Here is an 18,581-nt window from a genome sequence, read left to right on the forward strand (position 1 = left end):
TTGGTAGCAATTATATGTTTAATTTTTTTTTTTGCTTCACTTTAATCAGTGGCAGTCATGTGTTGCTAATCATTAACCTTTTCACCCATATTCCAAATGGAATAATTACTAGCCGTAATTAGAGGGGAAACTGTTCTAAATGTATGGGCTGATCTTGCGGTTTGACTTCTGGTTGCCTTGTAACAATTTGCACATTAGTAAGAACAAATGACACACAAAAACTGTGTATGGATGAGACCTTCTGAAGGTAAAGGCTAAGTGTGTTACAAATTTTATTCTACAGAAGAGGAAAGCAACATGAGGAATTATCGGTCAATGAAATGCAAATTTGAAGTCACATTAGACTGAAACGTATGAGGTCTAACTTGGATGCTTTTTTATTTCTCACTGCACTTGCCAATTGCTCCTTTATAAGATCCAGTGCCCTCCCTGCAAGGTTAAGGTCTCTCAAAAAGGTGTTGGCTTTTTTTGGCAAGAGTCATTTTTTGGAAAACAGGTAAATCCTGTGCATTCTTTACTAGGTGAATGGACCCAAGTGAGAATTCAGCACTTACCCAGCAGCTGCAGACCAGCTTAGCTGGGTGCCGGAATTTGCCCCCACGGATGGAGGATGGGGCAGACCTCTCTTCCTGGGCATCCGGGTCTTCACATGGGGGTGGAGACAGTAGCCTTAGTAGGCATCTCCGCCCTCCAGCTCCAGTCTCTCCGCGCAATTGGCTCAGCCGCCTCACCCTGTTTTAGTGCAGGATTAGCCGGCTGCTGTTTTGAGCCAGGTAGGAATTTTTTCCCATTCCCTAATTGGCTAGATGGGTTTGCGTTTTTTGCCTACCTTGTACTGTAGCAGGGAGAGAGGCATTTGTAGGGTGGTGCTTAGTAGGTGTCACTGGCAGGAGAAAGTTGGGAAGTAGGGAGCGGGCTGGTGAGCACCCCTTTGGCAATTCCCCATAGGTGGGGGAAGGGGTCTGTCAGGAAGGAGGGTATGCTTCATGGCTACCACCACCTGTCTAGACCGCCTCCAGGGAACCCCGGGTGCAAGTCCTTCCCTCATGCTGTATGGCTGAGGCTTTAGGAGCTTGATGGGGGGAACCCTTTGCCTGGCCGGCCGGGTCCAGGCCATTCTTTGAATGGCTCAAGCCCGGGGCAGTGGGGCTCGCCCAAGCAGGTCAAGGTGGAGGTCCTGGTTGGACCTCGTGGCTTGAACTGTACCGCCAGTTGGCCTTGCCGCAGTTTACTGTTGTTGTTTTGTTCAATAAAGCGGCCTTTAGTTCCAAATATTGTGTCTGTCTCTTCCTTCTGACTGTGGGGGGGGCAAAGCTATATGAGAGTCTAGAAGAACTCATGGTTGTACAGCTAGGGAAAAGTGAATGTGATAAAGAGTAGTCTGGGTAAGTAAGGAAGGGGGAAGTTATGCAGGAGATAGGAAAACAGGGATAAGGAACAAAACAGAAGCAGACAAGAGTGCAGCAAGATACAGCATCTAAACAACCAGCAATCTTCAGCTTCATTAATCTGAAAACCAGGGGTCATTTCGTAGAAAAAGAGCTGCAGGAACTCATTAGCATATGCCACACCCTTTGATATCTCCGGAAGTGTGTCATTGGCATAACTGGTTTGCATATGCCACACCCCCTGATCTCACCTATCCTGGCTGTTTTGGACCCAATCCTGGCCATTCAGGGGTGAAATTTGACCCAAAATGGCAAAAGGGGGCTGAAAATGGCTGAAAAGTGGCCCCAAATGGTCAGAACTGGGCTGCTGCTGAGCAGGAGAGTGATCCACCATCTGTAAGAGGCCCGATCCTGGCTGTTTTGGGACCAATCCTGGCTATTTTAGGCCCAATACTGGCCATTTGGGGCCCAATCCAGGCCAAAATGGGCCCCAAATGGCCAAAAATCAGGTGGGCAGGGCCATCTGACCTGTGACCTCTTTGGAGAACTATCAGAACTGTGTTCCTGCACGTTCCTCCTCAAAATGAGCCCTGCTGAAAACTGAACTGATTCTCTATCTGCAAAGCCTATTTTCTTTTGAGCTGAGTGTCCCATACACTCACACCAATCCTCAGTGGTGGAAAGCGCCCTCTGATGGCAGGGAATGATAAGTCTGACAGGGTTGTTGTGAGGATAAAATGGAAGGGGAAGAGAATAATGTGCATTTCTCCATTGGGAAAAAAGGTAGAATAAATAAATAAAGCCTAGTTCAGCTACAAATTCTCAGAGCACTTTGTCCACATGCGCACAATCTGCCCCGTCCCTCAGTGCAGGTGAGAATCTTTACCCTTGCACTCTTTAACATTCTACCTTCAGTCCTCCTGGAAGGCAAATATCATCGTGCTCCACTCCCTCAGTGGCTCTGCCCATGCCATACTGGGAAAGTAGAGTCTATCAAATATGTTCTACTACTCTGCTCATTCTATAATGACATTTTATCCCAGTATATAACTCCAATCTTGTCAACTTTACCAGGAAGATCGGAACAACTTTGTTTCTCTCTTTCTTGCAGATTCTTTCCAGGAGATAACTAATAAAGCTGCTAAATTTTGCCTTCGGGTGTGTGGGATACTCAATAATAATCTCCAGGGGTCATTTCGTAGAAAAAGAGCTGGAGGAACTCATTAGCATAACTCATTCGCATATGCCATGCCCCTTGACATCACCGGAAGTGTCTCATTGGCATAACTGATTTGCATATGCCACACCCCCTGACATCACCTATCCTGGCTGTTTTGGACCCAATCCTGGCCATTCAGGGCCAAAATTGGGCCCTAAATGGCAAAAAGGGGCCCAAAATGGGCCCAAAATGTTCAGGATCGGGCCGCTGCTGAGTGGGAGAGTGATCCACCACCCACCAGAGGCCCGATCCGGGCCATTTCAGCCCCAATCCAGGCCAAAACGGGCCCAAAATGGCTGAGTCAGGTGGGGCGGGGCCACCTGTCATGTGATCTCTTTGGGGAACTTCTGGAACTGAGTTCCTGTGCATTCCCCCTCAAAATGAGCCCTGATAATCTCATTAATTTTATCCCCTCATCAGAGGAAAGCATCATCTCTTGATCCCCCTGCAAATTTGTGCTCATTGTTCTGTGCTCGTCTCACTCCATGTGCCTCCCTTATTTTATTTTACCTATATCTTCTTATTCCTTTTTATTCCTGATATTACTGTTGACTTTCTGGAGCTGATTTTGTATTGAAATAAAATTTGTGAATTTGTGACCCGCAGTCAAAGAGCAAGATCCAGGTCAAATAGCACCTTAAAGACCAACTAAATTTCAAAGGTATGAGTCAGATCTGATGAAGCGAGCTTTGACTCTCGACAGCAGATACTTTGAAGCCTAATTGGTCTTCAAAGAGCTACTGGACCTAGATCTTTCTCTGTCTCTTAAATGCTCACACATCTAAGTAGAGAATGCCCACCTTATCTCAGAGAAAACTTAAAAATTTGTAGATTATACATGAGGAAGACCTGCCTCAGTCAAGAGAGAAATAATGCAATGGAATGTACAGGTAGGAAGAAATCTGAATTTCTCATTCCTACTGTTTTGAATTTCTCCGCCCTCCTCCAAAAAAATCCTTTTTGATTTTGTTTCTCCCTTGAAACAAACTAAAAATATTTTATTTTTGTAATACCAACACCTTCCCATAAAAGGAAGCTATTTTCCCCCCAAAATTAAATTAAACGATATAGTCAGAGTACATGTAAGCAAACAGCTCTGGCCTCCACCATATTTAATATACATTAAATATATGGATTAAATGCAGCTTGATCTGCAGCAGGGTAATTCTAGCTAGAGAGTTGCTAAGACCCAGCTGGGAGTTCAGGCATGAAAGGAATATTCATGCTGAATGCAGAGGACTGGGGTGATTTGATCTACTGCCTTCCCAGCTACAGGTGTGAGCTGTGATAAGAAAGGGTCTCATTGAGTTACCCCATTTAGCACATTCCGATACCCTCCTTCCCTGATGAAATCCCCACCCTAAGATTGAGAATCAATCAACCAGCACCGATAAGCTTATTTTTCTCTGGTAACCTATTTCTCATATCTAAATCCATCAACTAAGCTCTGGTGGTCATCATTAGCAAACTGCTCCTTTGTGGGGCAGCAAGAGAGACTTTGCTTTTTCTTTCACACACCCCAGCAGCAATCAATCAACCTTTGTGACTCCCAGAGACTGATGTTTACAGTCTTTGTTCTAATGGCTGAGGGGCTCCCCAGCATCAGGACATGTTTTGCCCTATAAGAACCGGGGCTCTTGCCCCATTCAAATCGTGCATGCTGTGCCTTCAGATCTGAGCATTGTACCCTTGGGGTCACTTCCCTAAGCTCTCTCTCCTGGCCAAGAATACGGGATGTTTGAAGCTACTCTCTTCCTCCATGGACCGTGCTGCTCTTCCAGTTGGTAAATATACTTCCCCTACCCTCACTCTATTCCACCCTCTGCCTAGCTTCCCAGGACTCTCTCTCTCTCTCTGTGTGTGTAACTATTTTATTATTGCTCCTGTGTATGTGTGTGTGTGTGTGTGTGTGTGTGTACATTTTGCTCTTTTAATAAAACATTACTCTTTGAACTTAAAAGCACCAGCCTCATCTGCTACCTTGGGGAAAGGGCCCCGTAAACTTTGGTGTTTATCCCACAGATACCCCTCTTATATAGCTGTCATCCTTGCTGCTAATCCTCCCTCTCTTACTTGCAAGGAGACCAATTCAGGTAAAATACAAGAAAAATCATTATAAATTATGTGTATTGTTTGGTTCCAGTGATCATTCTCTTCTAATGGAAGGTACTTCCATGCCTTCCCCTACCACCGTATCTTACTGAGATCTCCAGAACATTCCTTTTGGAGGATAGGTGACCCACAGGGACAGGTGAATTCAGGGTCTGCAATGTGAGAGGGAATTGGCAACAATTGGCCACTGGAAGAATATTACTACTTGATCTGACTCGTTATATTTAGCAGTACAATATAATTGAGTATAAAAAATCCAGTATGTTTCAATAAATAGCAATGAATCTGGAAAACTAAGTGTGAAAAGCAGAAACCATTGACAAAAATAGCAGTGAATTATAAAAAGAAATGAAATTGGGACCATTCACTTAAACCTGCTTTTATATGGAAAGTAGCATTTTACATTGGACCAGAGCTTTTGAACGCAATGTATTACAGCCCAAAATTCTCCAAAGAATGATTAAATAGTTTTTAAAAAACCAAGCACTGCTATTATTGTCATGAAATGTCATGAATCATTCGGCAGAACTAATTAAAACAAAGAGAGATTTAATACTGCAGATAAATCTGAGAAAGGAAAGCTTTTTTATAAAAAAAAATGATAAACTGAACTGGGCATATTTCTTCTCTGACAATGCAATACAGGTTAAGAGCCATCAAGTTCTGGAGAGCTGTTGAGGAGGAATGAAGATAGAGCATGACCATAAGGGGGAAAAAAATACATAACAACCATGAAGAATTAGAAATGAGATAAGTCTTCAATGCTTCAAAAGAATGAGGTGTGATTGCTTTTTAGGAAGTGAAGAATCCACCGCATTATTAGGGAAGGAGGGTTATGTGCTAGAGGCAAGCATTATTTTTCTTGTGCTGACACAAGATCGGCAATGGAGAATCCAAGAGTCTTGATTTTCACCTTGCAAAACAGCCAGTATACCGTCACAAGCTGAAAATTTAAAGAAGAGAGATGGGCCATTAGAGGGACAGAGCATCAGCAAAATGGAATGATTGATTTCGGTTCTAAAAAAGGCAAAGTTGAAGAGGCTGAAAAATCCAACTGTTTAAACTTTGAAAGACCCTTGAGGGGTTCTAATATTGATCGCAGGGTGGGAGAGAGACTTTAATCTCATTCACAAGAATACAGCTCCAGGTGAGACAGTGTCCCCAGCCGCCAGGTGTGAACTGGATATCACTCAGAATTACAACTGATCTCCAGACTACAGATATCGCTTCACTGGGAGAACGTGGTTTTGGAGGGTGGATTCTATGACATACTGTCCTGAGGTCCTCCCTAATCCAAATTCCACCATCTTCAGGCTTCACCTCCAAATTGCCAAGAATTTCCCAATGCACAGTTGGCAACCTTGAGCCAAGAGAACTTTCTCCAGGCTACCAATGGCCATCAGCAAGGCCAGAGGAAAAGAGGTATATGGCTGGACACAAACTTCACTAAGAACCCCTTCTCTAAGCATATCATTATATTTTAATGGATACTTGTAATTTTTAAGTGAAATTCTCTTAATTCCTCTTTGCCCAATTTCACTTTGGAATCCAACAATCCATTTCTTTCCCTCTTTTTAAAGGAATTTTGCAACTTTTTTTAATCCATTCTGTTTTGTTCAAAGAGGAATTTGAAGAGAAGGGCAGAAAATTTCAGAACCACAATCTGCATATGCTTGGAGGCACGTAATGTCTTCTCAAAGTAGGGTTGCCAGGACCCCTTACCCTCCCAGGGGGGGAGGGACTCATCTGCTTTTTCTTCTTTGTGCTTGTACTTTGCACTTTCAGGAAGTGGCATCATTGTGCAAGGTGAGGGGTGCATACGTGCTTCACTCTAGGCCAATTTGGGCCTAAATCAGCCCAGTGTGAAGCATGAGAGCACTCATAGGGCAGGAGTACTCACTGGGCAATGCGATGACACCACTCCTGGGTGTGACGTGATTATGCCACCCAGGAGTGTGCTCAGAAGGCCTGTTGCCTCACTGCCCCCCCCCCACCGGCCAGGTTAGAGATGGCGGGGGATGTAGGGTGGGAGTGGGGGATCCCCCACCCCCACCGAAGGAACAGCATCCCTATCCCAAACCTTCTTATTCTCCTAATTAGAGCACCACTTCGTAGTGTGCAACATAAAACAAGTGCAAGGGAAATATAAATGAAAGAAGCCACCTTCTTTTGAAAGAGAAAAAAATAAGAGGAATCATTCCTTAAAAAATGAATTTTGGAAAAACATATTCCTCTCCCCATAACAACACTCGTTTTAATTTCTGTAAGTGGCTTTGGGAGCCAGTTTTGAGCTGATAGTTTGGGCTATTGTACAGCAGGAAAACTTGCCTTTGCACCATGTCATTTTCCTCGATTGCTCTTGAGTGGAGTATCCATACTGTGCCTATATTTTTAATGAAAGTAAAAGCAGACGGGAAAGTGTAATTTAAGAAAATGGCAATGATGCTATGTTCACTAGTGCTGTTGTCAACATTACCTACTGGCCTACCTGGAAGAGGTCAGATTGTGAATTCCTCATTTCAAACCTGTTTTAGCCAACTTTTTTTGAAGTTACAACCTCAAGAAGGCAAAAACCAGTGGAAAGGTGGACCTGGTTATGTGGAATAGACATGACAAGTCATTACAAATTGAAATAAGGAGCAAATAGAGTATTGACTGAACTTGAGAAACTGGTCTGGAGTCCCCCTTTGGCTCTTCGAACAAATCTATACCGCCTGGCATCATAGAATCGTAGAATCATAGAGTTGAAAGGGGGCATGCAGACCATCTAGTCCAACCCCCTGCCCAGTGCAGGATCAGCCTAAAGCATCTCTGACAAGTATTCATCCAGCCTCTTCTTGAAAACTGCCAGTGAGGGGGAGCTCACCACCTCCCTAGGCAGCTGATTCCACTTTTGAACTACTCTGACCGTGAAAAAGTTTTTCCTAATATCCAGCCGGTACCTTTGTGCATGTAAATTAAGCCCATTGCTTCGGGTCCTACCCTCTGCTGCCAAATGGCAGGTGTAGTAAAAGATCTGCAGGAACTCATTAGCATATGCCACACCCCCTGACATCACCAGAAGTGTGTCAGAAGGCAACACTCACCCCTCAGGCCCCTTTCCCCAAAAATCTCCAGGTATGTCCTGAAAATAAAGCAGAATGAACTCAAAGCCGCTTACCCTCCTCTGGAGAGCCAGTCCCAGCAGCCCTGCTTGCACGCACGCACACTAAAATAAAGCAGAATGAATTTAAAGCAGCTTACCCTCCTTTGGAGAGCCAGCCCCAGTAGCCTGGCTTGCACTCACTCACTCACTCATGAGTCACGAATGAAAATAAAGCAGCAGAATAAATTCAAAGCAGCTTACCCTCCTCTGCAGAGTCCTCACCGCTTGCAGGTCTGGAGGACGGGCCATGCGGCTGCCATCCTCCTGGCATGGCTACCCCCCGGCATGGCCACCACCCTGGCGCGCCCCCCCTGGGTTCCTACCAGGGAATCCAGGAGATGGTGATGGGGTGGTGCTGCTGCTGCAGCTGCTGCTGCCTCTGCCGCTGCCTGCTGCTAAAGACTCGGGCAGCGGGGAGGCAGTGGGGAGGAAAAGGAATCACATGGGCAGGGCCAAAATCCATGTGACCTCTTTTCAGGTCTACGGGAATTCCGTTCCGGTGCATTCCCTCTCCAAATGAGCCCTGCCGCCTGGGAGTATAACATTAGAACAGGAAATTAGTATGCAGATATCTAATTCTGTAAAATACTCAGTTTGTTGTTAAATGATATCTTTTGTCATAGTAAAGTGTTAAAATCATTCACTGATATATATTGGCTAGGCCTTCAAAAGCTCACAGGATCTTTGAAAGGGGCTGAGAACAAGAGACAAATTGAAAAGGAAAGAGAAAATGAAGAAGGTAACCATGACTGAATCGATTTGTGAGTAGATTTTTCTGTCCCAAGCAACAATTACCTTATACCCAATAGGGTTTTATGCATAAGTGAATATCTGCTACTTCGTTTATTTTTATATTTGTTTATATTTGTGTCAGTGGTCTCTGTTTTTTTCCCTGTAAAACGTGTAGATCTGTTTGTAATTGTATATATGTGTACAGATTTAGGATTTGGATCCAGACTGAAATTTCTACTAATGGAAGGAGAGGTAATTTCCCCCCAGTTTCTTCTTCCTGCTGCAGATTCCTGGTTTGCTCCTCGTGCCATTTCTGAGGGCCCCATCCCCCAAGAACAGCATTTTGGGGGAGATCAGTGGGCTGTGGCAGGAGAGAAGAGGCAGGAAAATTCTGTTTCTCTGACAGATGTGCCTTCTGTCAGTGGAAAATTTGCAGGGCAATCCTAAACCAATCCTTACTCCAGTCTAAGGCCATTGCAATCAGTGGGCTTAGACTGGAGTAACTCAGTTTAGGATTGCACTGATCCATAATTTGCAATTTACACATATAGTGTATGCTGTGTATGTGTATAATATATGCATAATGCTGATTTATTGATAGAGAAATGTATGAAAACAGCTAGTTTGATTCTCACATGAGAAAGTAAAATAAAAATGTGTGTTTGGGGTGTCAAAATACTAGGAATGAGAAATTTAAAATCACCACTACTTACACAGCAGTGTGCTTAAAAAGAATATTTATTTATATAATTTTCAATAAAATGGCTGAAATGGTTTTCCAAAATCAAGGCAAGAGTTAACAGCAATTTTCTGGAGAGGCACCTAAGAAATAAATCAAATAAATACACATGTATAAACAGCTACACAAGACATGGATTTGTAAGATTAAAATAGCAAAAAAGAGAGAAAAGAATAAAAGAGCTATACAGCTATCAACAGCAAATAAAAAGATAAACATCTTTTAAAAGTGGGTACTAAAATTAACCAAATGCCTGCACAAATGAAATCTTCTCTCAACACCTAAACATGCCTGGTGAAATGCCACGACAAAGAGGTTTGAAAAGGTAGGGGAGCACAGTACACAGGTGCCAGTCTCAACTGATGCAGCCTTAGGTAAGCATCAGCACTTTCAATTGTGCCTGGAAACAAACAAGCAACTTGTGAACGGCAGTTCTTTTAAGATATGATCTTTAAGGCTGACACCAAGTGAGGAGACTTGTTGCCCTATTTTCTACAACCAACATTTCAGAACAGTTTTCAAAGGCAACCCCACATAGGGTGCATTCCAGTAATCTGGCATGCATGTGATCTCAACTAGGAAAAAAGTTCTAGACTCACCTTTCAAGGAAGCATCACATTTTGTGTACCAGTGAAAGCTGGCATGACACAGGTCTTTTCCCACATGACAATGCTTTCCGGTGGAAGCCACAGTGTAGTTACAGCTGCAAATGCAGTGCCGTGGCAATGGGGCTTCCAGAAAGCAGATTTCTCCACATTTTCCCAGCCCCAATTCTGAGTTGTTGTTGTTTTTTAAAGTAATGGATTGACCAATAGACTATTATATCGATATGCAAATTATCATTTAAATACCGTCCCCCTGAGAGCATGAAATGGGAGAGGGCTGCTGATACTGGGAATCCAAAGAGGACTGCACAAGGTGTTCCAAATTTGATCTGGGATGCTGTCCAGGAATGGAAAACAGCTGGTATGACATGCAAACCTGCTCCAATGTTGCCGGATCATTCTTTTAAATTGAATTAGTATATGTTATGTAATTTGGATGCAATAACAATAAATGCTATATAATTTTTGTAGACCTCTCTGGAGTATAATGTAAGCACTAGTGTGGTATAGTGGTTAGAATGTGAGGGCCAAGCTACACATGACGAAAGACACTTGCCTGGCAAGTGGATTGAGTGGAGGGCAAGTGAACAGGGAGAAATACACTTGCCGTTCAAGTGTCATTTGTCACTTGTAGCTTGGCCCTGAGGGCCAAGCTACACATGATGAATGACACTTGAACGGCAAGTGGATTGAGTGGAGGGCAAGTGAACAGGGAGAAATACACTTGCCATTCAAGTGTCATTCGTCATGTGTAGCTTGGCCCTCAGATTAAGATCTGAGAGACCCAGGTTTAAACCTCCACTCAATCAAGGAAACTCATGAACTGACTTTGGGCTATTCCCCCCCTCAGCCTAGCCTACCTCATAGGGTTGTTGTGGAGATAAAATGGAAGTGAGGCAAATGGTGTTGTGAGCTGCTTTGGGTCCGTATTGAGGAGAAAAGTGGAGAATAAATAAATCCAAATTAAAAACAATAAGGCATTGTTTCTAGAGGAGGGCAACCATTGCCTTTGCAGATGTTTGCAAAATGACTTTCCTTGATTTCTCTTTTCTCCTTAACACTGTTCAAACAAGCAGAACATTCTGCCTTTTGTAAGATCACCTCCCCATCAATCAATGGTCCTCTCCAGAGAAGCATTTTGTACCTGTGTGAGTCTGTTTGAACTTGATAGTCCTTGGGAGTGTTCCACCCATCCTAATATGAAAATCAATGGATCCCAAGGGGAGGATGTCTCTATCATTAGATCAGCTTCCTCCACAACCTTCACACAAAATAACTAGATGTATAAGAAGTCTTTATAGCATATGGAGTAGCATTTTGTTTCTAGGACTCCTATATCACCGCCCAGAGCCCCTGGGGATGGGCGGTATATAAATTGAAATATAAATAAAATAAATAAAATATAAAATAAATATTCAGGTTTTACTCTCTCTGTATCACGTGCACTAACACTTTCAGTCAGTGATATTAATACCTTTAAAAACAACAACAACAACAACAACAACAACTTAATTTTGATAATGCCGAAAATAAAGATACTTCTACAGAAGGTGAAAGGTGGGTGGTCAATAGAGACAGGGCCTTTTCTGTGCTGGTATCTCACCTCTAGAACTCTGAAACTTCTCCAAGTGGAGGCTCATCTGGCACCTACTTTACTTTCTTTAGGTCTCAGGCCCAAACACACCTTTTCTACCCTGGTTTTTTAATTGCCCTGTTTTATATTTCCAGCGTTTGAATGGTCTACTTCTGCTTTATGGATAATTTTTTATTTGTTACATCCAATTGCTTGTTTTTTAATGGCTTGTTTTATATTGCAATGTTGTTTTAATTGCAGCTTGCCTTGAGCAGGGCTCTGAAAAGGTGGCATAGAAAAAAATAATTTATGTGCAATGACAAGACTTTTCTTCCTCTCCTCTTCCTCTGTTTCTTCATACACCAGAAACAGAAACAAAGAGATGCATCCACTTGCATTTGTAAATAATCTGAAGTCTCAAAACAGGGACTCACTCTGGCAGCAGGACTTCGGTATCTGACTGTGCTGCCCTGATTCCTTGTAGCAGCACCATTAAGAATGGCCATTAGGTTGTATTACAATTACTAGCCCTGTCAAATGGTTGCTGTATTCTCAGGGCCAAGCTACACATGACGAATGACACTTGAACGGCAAGTGTATTTCTCCCTGTTCACTTGCCCTCTACTCAATCCACTTGCCGTTCAAGTGTCATTCATCATGTGTAGCTTGGCCCTCAGAATAACATCATGATCAGGAAAAAACTGAGCAGTTTTCAAAGGATTACCAACCTCAAGGTGGGACCTGGGTTTTTCCCAGAATTTCAATGGATCCCCAGACTACAGCAATAAATTCCCTTGGAGAAAATGGCAGCATTGGAGGATGGCCTCTATGGCATAGGGATCCCATTCCCCCAGTGGGGGTGGGGGATAGACATGGGCACAAATGAAAAAAACCAACCAACACCCTGTTCGTCGTTCGTTGCAATCCACAAACAATAAACAATGAACATGGACGAACATGAACTTTTCCCAAACATGTTAGTTGTTCGTGGGGGCCAGAACCACCCCACCCCCCCATTTAGCCCCCCCTCCCCTCAAACGCACTTACCTGGCCCTTTAAAGATTCCTTTAAACTATCAGCTGGCAGGGGCAGTGCAATGACGTCACTGACATTATCATGCTGCCCTGAGAGCACTCCTGTGCTCCTCTGCAGGCCAATTTGGGCCCCAAATGTTTGAGGCCCAAATTTGCCTGCTGAGAAGTGCAGGAGCACTCCTGCACCATGACATCACCAGAAGTGCCTTCACCGTGCAGCTGCGGGACCATGCCTGCAGAGCACACACAATGACATCATTAAGAGGGGAAGAAGAAGGTAAGAGCCAGGTCTCCCACTCTTCCCTCTGGGAGGGTAAGGGGACCTGGCAACCCTACTATGGCATCAAATCTCTGCTGAGCTCCCTCCTGTCCCCATCTTCTGCTCTTTTCAGGAATCTTCTCAAGCCAGTGTTGGCCATTCTACATCTGACTCATTCCGGTCTTGCCATTTTGACATCACCACTGGGTTCTTCTTGCTGGCCCAATGTATCTATAATATCTTCTATATCAGATCTGCATTTACAGATCTGTCTACCAAGAGTGAGAGCCTAATCAAACTGAGGCCCCTGCTATGGCTTTATGATCAGAAATGTCCCCAGTGTGGAAAATTCAGACATTTTGCACCATTAACATCATTTCCCCAAAGCTGCAGTCTGGTGGTTGCAGTTGGTTTATGTATTTGGAGCATGGGAGAGAGAATGTTGAAGCAGTTCTTGTAAAATGAAATATTCCAGCAAAATATACAAGAGCAATGGCTACAGTGTTCCCAGTGGGATAATATTTTTGGAATTAGTAAATTGGTAGTATAAGAACAAAGCTTCTCTGGAGGGTTGACAGGAAAATGTTTGAGGGGAAGGCACCCACTATGTAATGCTCTTATATGAATCTATGACATGTCTTTATTGGGAATATTGAATGTGGCTTTGTCTATCCCATCTCCAAAAGGGTTCCATAGTACTGGTATGGACACAAAAAAAGAATAACCCAATAGTTGAAGGGGTTGGAGCACATTCTGGTGGAAAGGATGAAATATTTAGGGCTTTTTAGCTGAGAAAAATACATTTTAGTGGGAAAATGAAATTTATAAAATTGTGCACAGTGTGGAGAAAATGGAAAGAGAACTTTTGTTCCCACTCCCATAATACTAAAATTTAAGGGCACTCAATCAATTTGAATATCAGTTCAGGAACTACACACCTCTGAATACCAGATGTTTGGTGGGACACAATATTAGGGCTTCTGGAACACTTTGGTTGGTTTAAGATTTTGGAGTCAGTTTCAAATCAATTATGTTATTACAATTACAATCACAATCACAATCACAATCACAACTACTACTACTACTACTATTATCATCATCATCATCATCATCATCATCATCATTATTATTATTATTATTATATACCACAATTCAGGATGACTTAGTGCCCACTCAGAGCCATAGCAAACAACACCAAAAGTAAACAAACAAAATTTCACTCTGCAGTTGCTCAGAGGCAGGCAATATCTTCCCAAACCTTCCTACCCTCCTGCTAGAGCACCACCCTGGGGTGTGTAACATTAAAAGAACTCTGCAAGGGTTGACATTACAAAGGGGCACATAGAGAGGTAACAGAAAGCTATGGAGCAAAAACAAAGAAAAATAAAAACAAATTACTTTTTTGAAAGAAAAAAGAGCATAAGAAGAATCAATGGTTGTATCTAAACAAAAAAAATTAAGAAAAGGAAATCCCACCTCCCATAATAATGCTAATTTTGGCACAGAGATGTGAAGCCACAGAGTACACTTTGGGATATCAACTCACTCCCATATTTAACCTGACCTCTTCTATAGTACATTGTGCTTTCAGTCATCATGGCTTCATTGATTCTGCTGAATTTTTATCTTCAAAGAATCTCAGTTGTCATTGCTTTCCCCCTATATTAATGGTTGTGTGTGTATACTGTCAATACCTGCATTTTAAGAAATGTTTGAGCCCCTTTATTCAAAGCCAGTAAAATGTTACCTTTCATGATCTGTTTACTTTCCTGGAGGGAAAATACCTCCACTAAAACCTCACTAAAATGAAAAGAGAGAGAGCATTTTGCTGCAATTCAAAAGTGCAGGCAAATTACAATTAGTACATAGTGGGCGGGGGGGACGGACAGAATTTGAGTCCAAATTTGGCTGACTCTCTGCTCTGTAGAATTTGCTAGTATAAAGATAAATCAATTGTATTTGACGGGGGTTGGGGACTAGTAGGAAGGTAGTTTGGGCTGTGCATGAGTGTGAGCAGTTAGGCATATTTATTTTCTCCCAATGGATCTTGGGAAATAACCAAGATTGTCTTGAACTGCAAAATGATATCCAGATTTTCATAGATCAAAACTGGGGCATTACTGTACTTAAGATGACACCTCGTATATGGAATGTCACAAACTTTTCAGCAAACAGCCACAGTCACTTATGAACTGAGCCTCAGATAACCTCATCTAACCATCATCTGAGCCAAACCATTGTTGAACAGCTTTGTAGTCGTATATTAACTGTAGTGGTGGGTGCTGGGGGTGGGCGCTGGGGGTTGGGGAGTTTAAGGGCCCTGCTGCTTGCAAGCGACAGATCCCTTTAAACTATCAGCTGGCAGGCAGCAGAGAGGGATTCCCCCGCCTGCCAGCTGATAGTTTAGAGGGTCCTGCCCCTTGCAAGCGGCAGGAAAGGGCCCTTTAAATGATTAAAGGCCCCTTTCCCTGATGGAAAGGGGTATTTAAACCCCACAAACCACAAACCATGAACTGGTTCGTAACTGGGCCAGTTCCATGCCAGTTTGTGGTTCATGGTTGGTGGAAACCCCACGAACCCCATGGTTTGGTTTTTTTCTGGTTCATGCCCATGTCTAGTGGAGATTGGTTTCCTTGCAGAATTTCATTTCCTTCTGCTTTCCATCTGCATACCAGGTAAAATCAATTATTCACCAGGGTCATGGATGGTCAGGTCATGCAATTAAAGGAAATGTGTGTGAAGACTATGACTCCAATAATCGTTGGAGGGGATAAGCTTGGACTGCCATTAGCTGTGTGAACATGCATGCATGAAATACTGTCAGTTGCACTGTATTGTATTGCACTGCTTGAATATATGAAAAGTAACCTGATGCACAGGCTCGAGGTGCTCACAAACAGTTGACCTGCTCCCCAAAAATTGTTTCCTGAGTCTCTGCTTATGACTGGTGAGCATATAAGCCGAATCAGTGAGCATCTTTATTGCCCACTCACCACAATATGTTGCTGAAAGTTCTTTTATATCTGCTTCCCTTCTAAAGCTATAATTAGCTCTGACAGAGGGAAAAAAGACAGGTAAAGCATTTGAAGCTGTCTTTCTCCTCTCTCTGAGCTAATGCAGCTTGGGTGGTATTGAGGAAGAGGCATGAGAGGAAAAGATTAAACACTCCTTCCTCAGTCTTTCTTTTCCCAGTCTTCAAAGCAGCCACATGGGGTTGCTAATTGGCTTTAAATAAAACCATGAGGATCCTATTCATCTTTTTTTTTAAATTCCAGTTTTCCTCCCAGTTGCTCATTTGTTGCCTCTAACTTGTTTCTTGTGAATATAATGACGTGCATTTTAATAGTATATTTGCTTTATGCTTTGCCATTGAGACTTCATTGTGGTTTAAGAGGCTTTGGAAGCATTATATACCCCAAAGCAGGACAGAATATATCAAATAAATACAATCCTTTCACATCAGGATGAGTTTGGCTCTCATCCTAGATCTACCCAGACATGACTGTCGCCCTATTGCTTGAGTACAAGAGGCTTGGATCCTGGCCTGAACCAAAAGACTAGATTCCTGTGAGTTATGATAGTAGCATTTTGTGATCTCGATTATGTATATGAAACTTGGGAAGGACCTGGTGTGTGGAAGTTGCTGCCTTGCAACAAGAAATGGATGAAGAGGTCTTTCTTCTCTTGCGAGGGGATGATTCTATTAATTGTGATGGACCTTCAGCAAAAGGCCAGCAGGGTTGGCTCGTTGTATGAAAGACAAACGAAGAGGGCCAAATCACTTGCAGCTCAGCTATGAGTTGAACATCATTGACCCAGGATATGACTTAATAAGTACTGCAAATTGGATAATTGCACCATGCCAGACACAAGAAGGAAAAATGTGCATGTGTTTACATACAGGTTTTTTTTTCCTTTGTCTTATTTGTCACTCTAGATAGCCCTTTTCATTTAATATTTAATGTGAAACATATTCAGATGCCCTCTTGATTATATAATGTGACACTATTTGAGGTAAGATTTATCCTTCCAGCTACTACAGTTATTTATGGACTCAACTAATCCCCGGAGCAATAACTGTGCATTTGCTTTCATACAATGGCCTCATAAAATAGGAGAGGTGTACAAATAGGAGGCTGATTAATAAAGCCAGTATTTTGCTGGGCACAAATGTGGATTTTCTTGTCTGAAGTGCTAATGAAAGTGCTCTTGCTTAAAATGAGTCTTGAGTATACTATAGAGAGAAATTTGATAGCATCTCTGAATTATAATAATCATAGGTTGGGGGCAGAGTTTGCTGCTGTGAACCCACTTTCCCCTTTGCACATTCATTCTATCCATATTTAACATCCAAACAGAGCTTTAGCAAGTCTCAATCCAAACCCAAGCCTTCTTTGCTTCATAAAGGGAACCATAGCCAGGACATTCAGAACAGCCTTCTTATCTGTGACTTCGCCTTTCCTTTATTGTCTTCCTATAAAATTTGCACCATCTGTAAATGCTCACCCTGACCTGGATAGCCCAGGCAAGACCGATTTTCTCAGATCTCAGAAGCTAAGCAGGACTTGGTTAGTAACTGGATGGGAGACCTCCAACAAAGACCAGGGACACAGATGCAGGCAATGGCAAACTACCTCTGTTAGTCTCTTGCCTTGAAAACCCCAGCAGGGGTTGCCATAGGTCAGCTATGACTTGAAAGCACTCTCCCCCAGCAGTAAATGCTCACATCCATCACCAGCAAATAAAAAAGAATACCACAGCAACTGTTTAGCTCCTTCCACTGATGTATTGCACACTGATAAAATTTACAACTCAGTTCAACAAGCTATCAGAATTGCAGCCTACCCTTCTTTGAAAGGGCTCAAGGCAGTCCACATGGATGTCTCTCATTTTAATCTCACAACAATAATGCAGGTTAAAGCAATAATGCAGGTTAAAGCAAAATAAGTGACAGCTCCAAGATCACTTCTAGTGCAACTCTAAGCAGAGTTACACCTTTCTAAGGCTGATCCCTGCACTTTCAATGCACTTTATCAATCGTTTGAGGTGGATTTTTTTGTTCTACACACAAAAAAATCCGTTCCAAATGATCTATAAAGAGGATTGGAAGTGCATTATCCAACGTGTGCGGAATCACTCTAAGACTTGTTGACACCAGTGAGCTTAGAAGGGTGTAACTCTGTTTACGACTGCCTTGTCACTAGACATGGGCACGATCCAAAAATTAATCCTAATTTAGCTGATCGTGATTCCACAGCAGCGCCAAACCCAGGTACCCGAACCTCACCGATCAAGTCCCGTTTCCGATACAGAATCGGGAATCAGGAATTGGGAAGGCCGACACGGGAGGGCGCCCCGCGGTTTCCAGCGCTAAAGGAATGGTGGATGAGGAGGATGGCGGCCGCCAGGCCCGACAGGCCTGTGGAGGCAGCGGCGAGCCGTCTCCCCTCAGGGGGCGGGGGGTCTGTCCCCACGGGAGTGTGCCAGTACTGTCACGGCAGGAGAACCAGAGGAGATAGCTCCCTACTCCCTAATTCCCTATCCGCTGAAGCCCAAAGCTAAAGCTCCCTCTCTCTCTCTCTTGCGCTTTCTCTCTCCAAAAGCGGCAAGCGAGAGCTCGCCTCTGTCCCACTCCACCCGCGAGCAGAAAGTGAAACTTTGTTGCACAGCACATTGCTATTTATAAAGCCTGGGTCTGCTACGCAGGAGGGCTGTGTTTGGCCGTAAGAGCTGCCTCTCAGGCTTTGCAGGGATGAGATTCGAGTGCCCATGGCT

This window comes from Eublepharis macularius, chromosome 14, assembly GCF_028583425.1.
Source record: "Eublepharis macularius isolate TG4126 chromosome 14, MPM_Emac_v1.0, whole genome shotgun sequence".
NCBI classification, from domain to species: domain Eukaryota; kingdom Metazoa; phylum Chordata; class Lepidosauria; order Squamata; family Eublepharidae; genus Eublepharis; species Eublepharis macularius.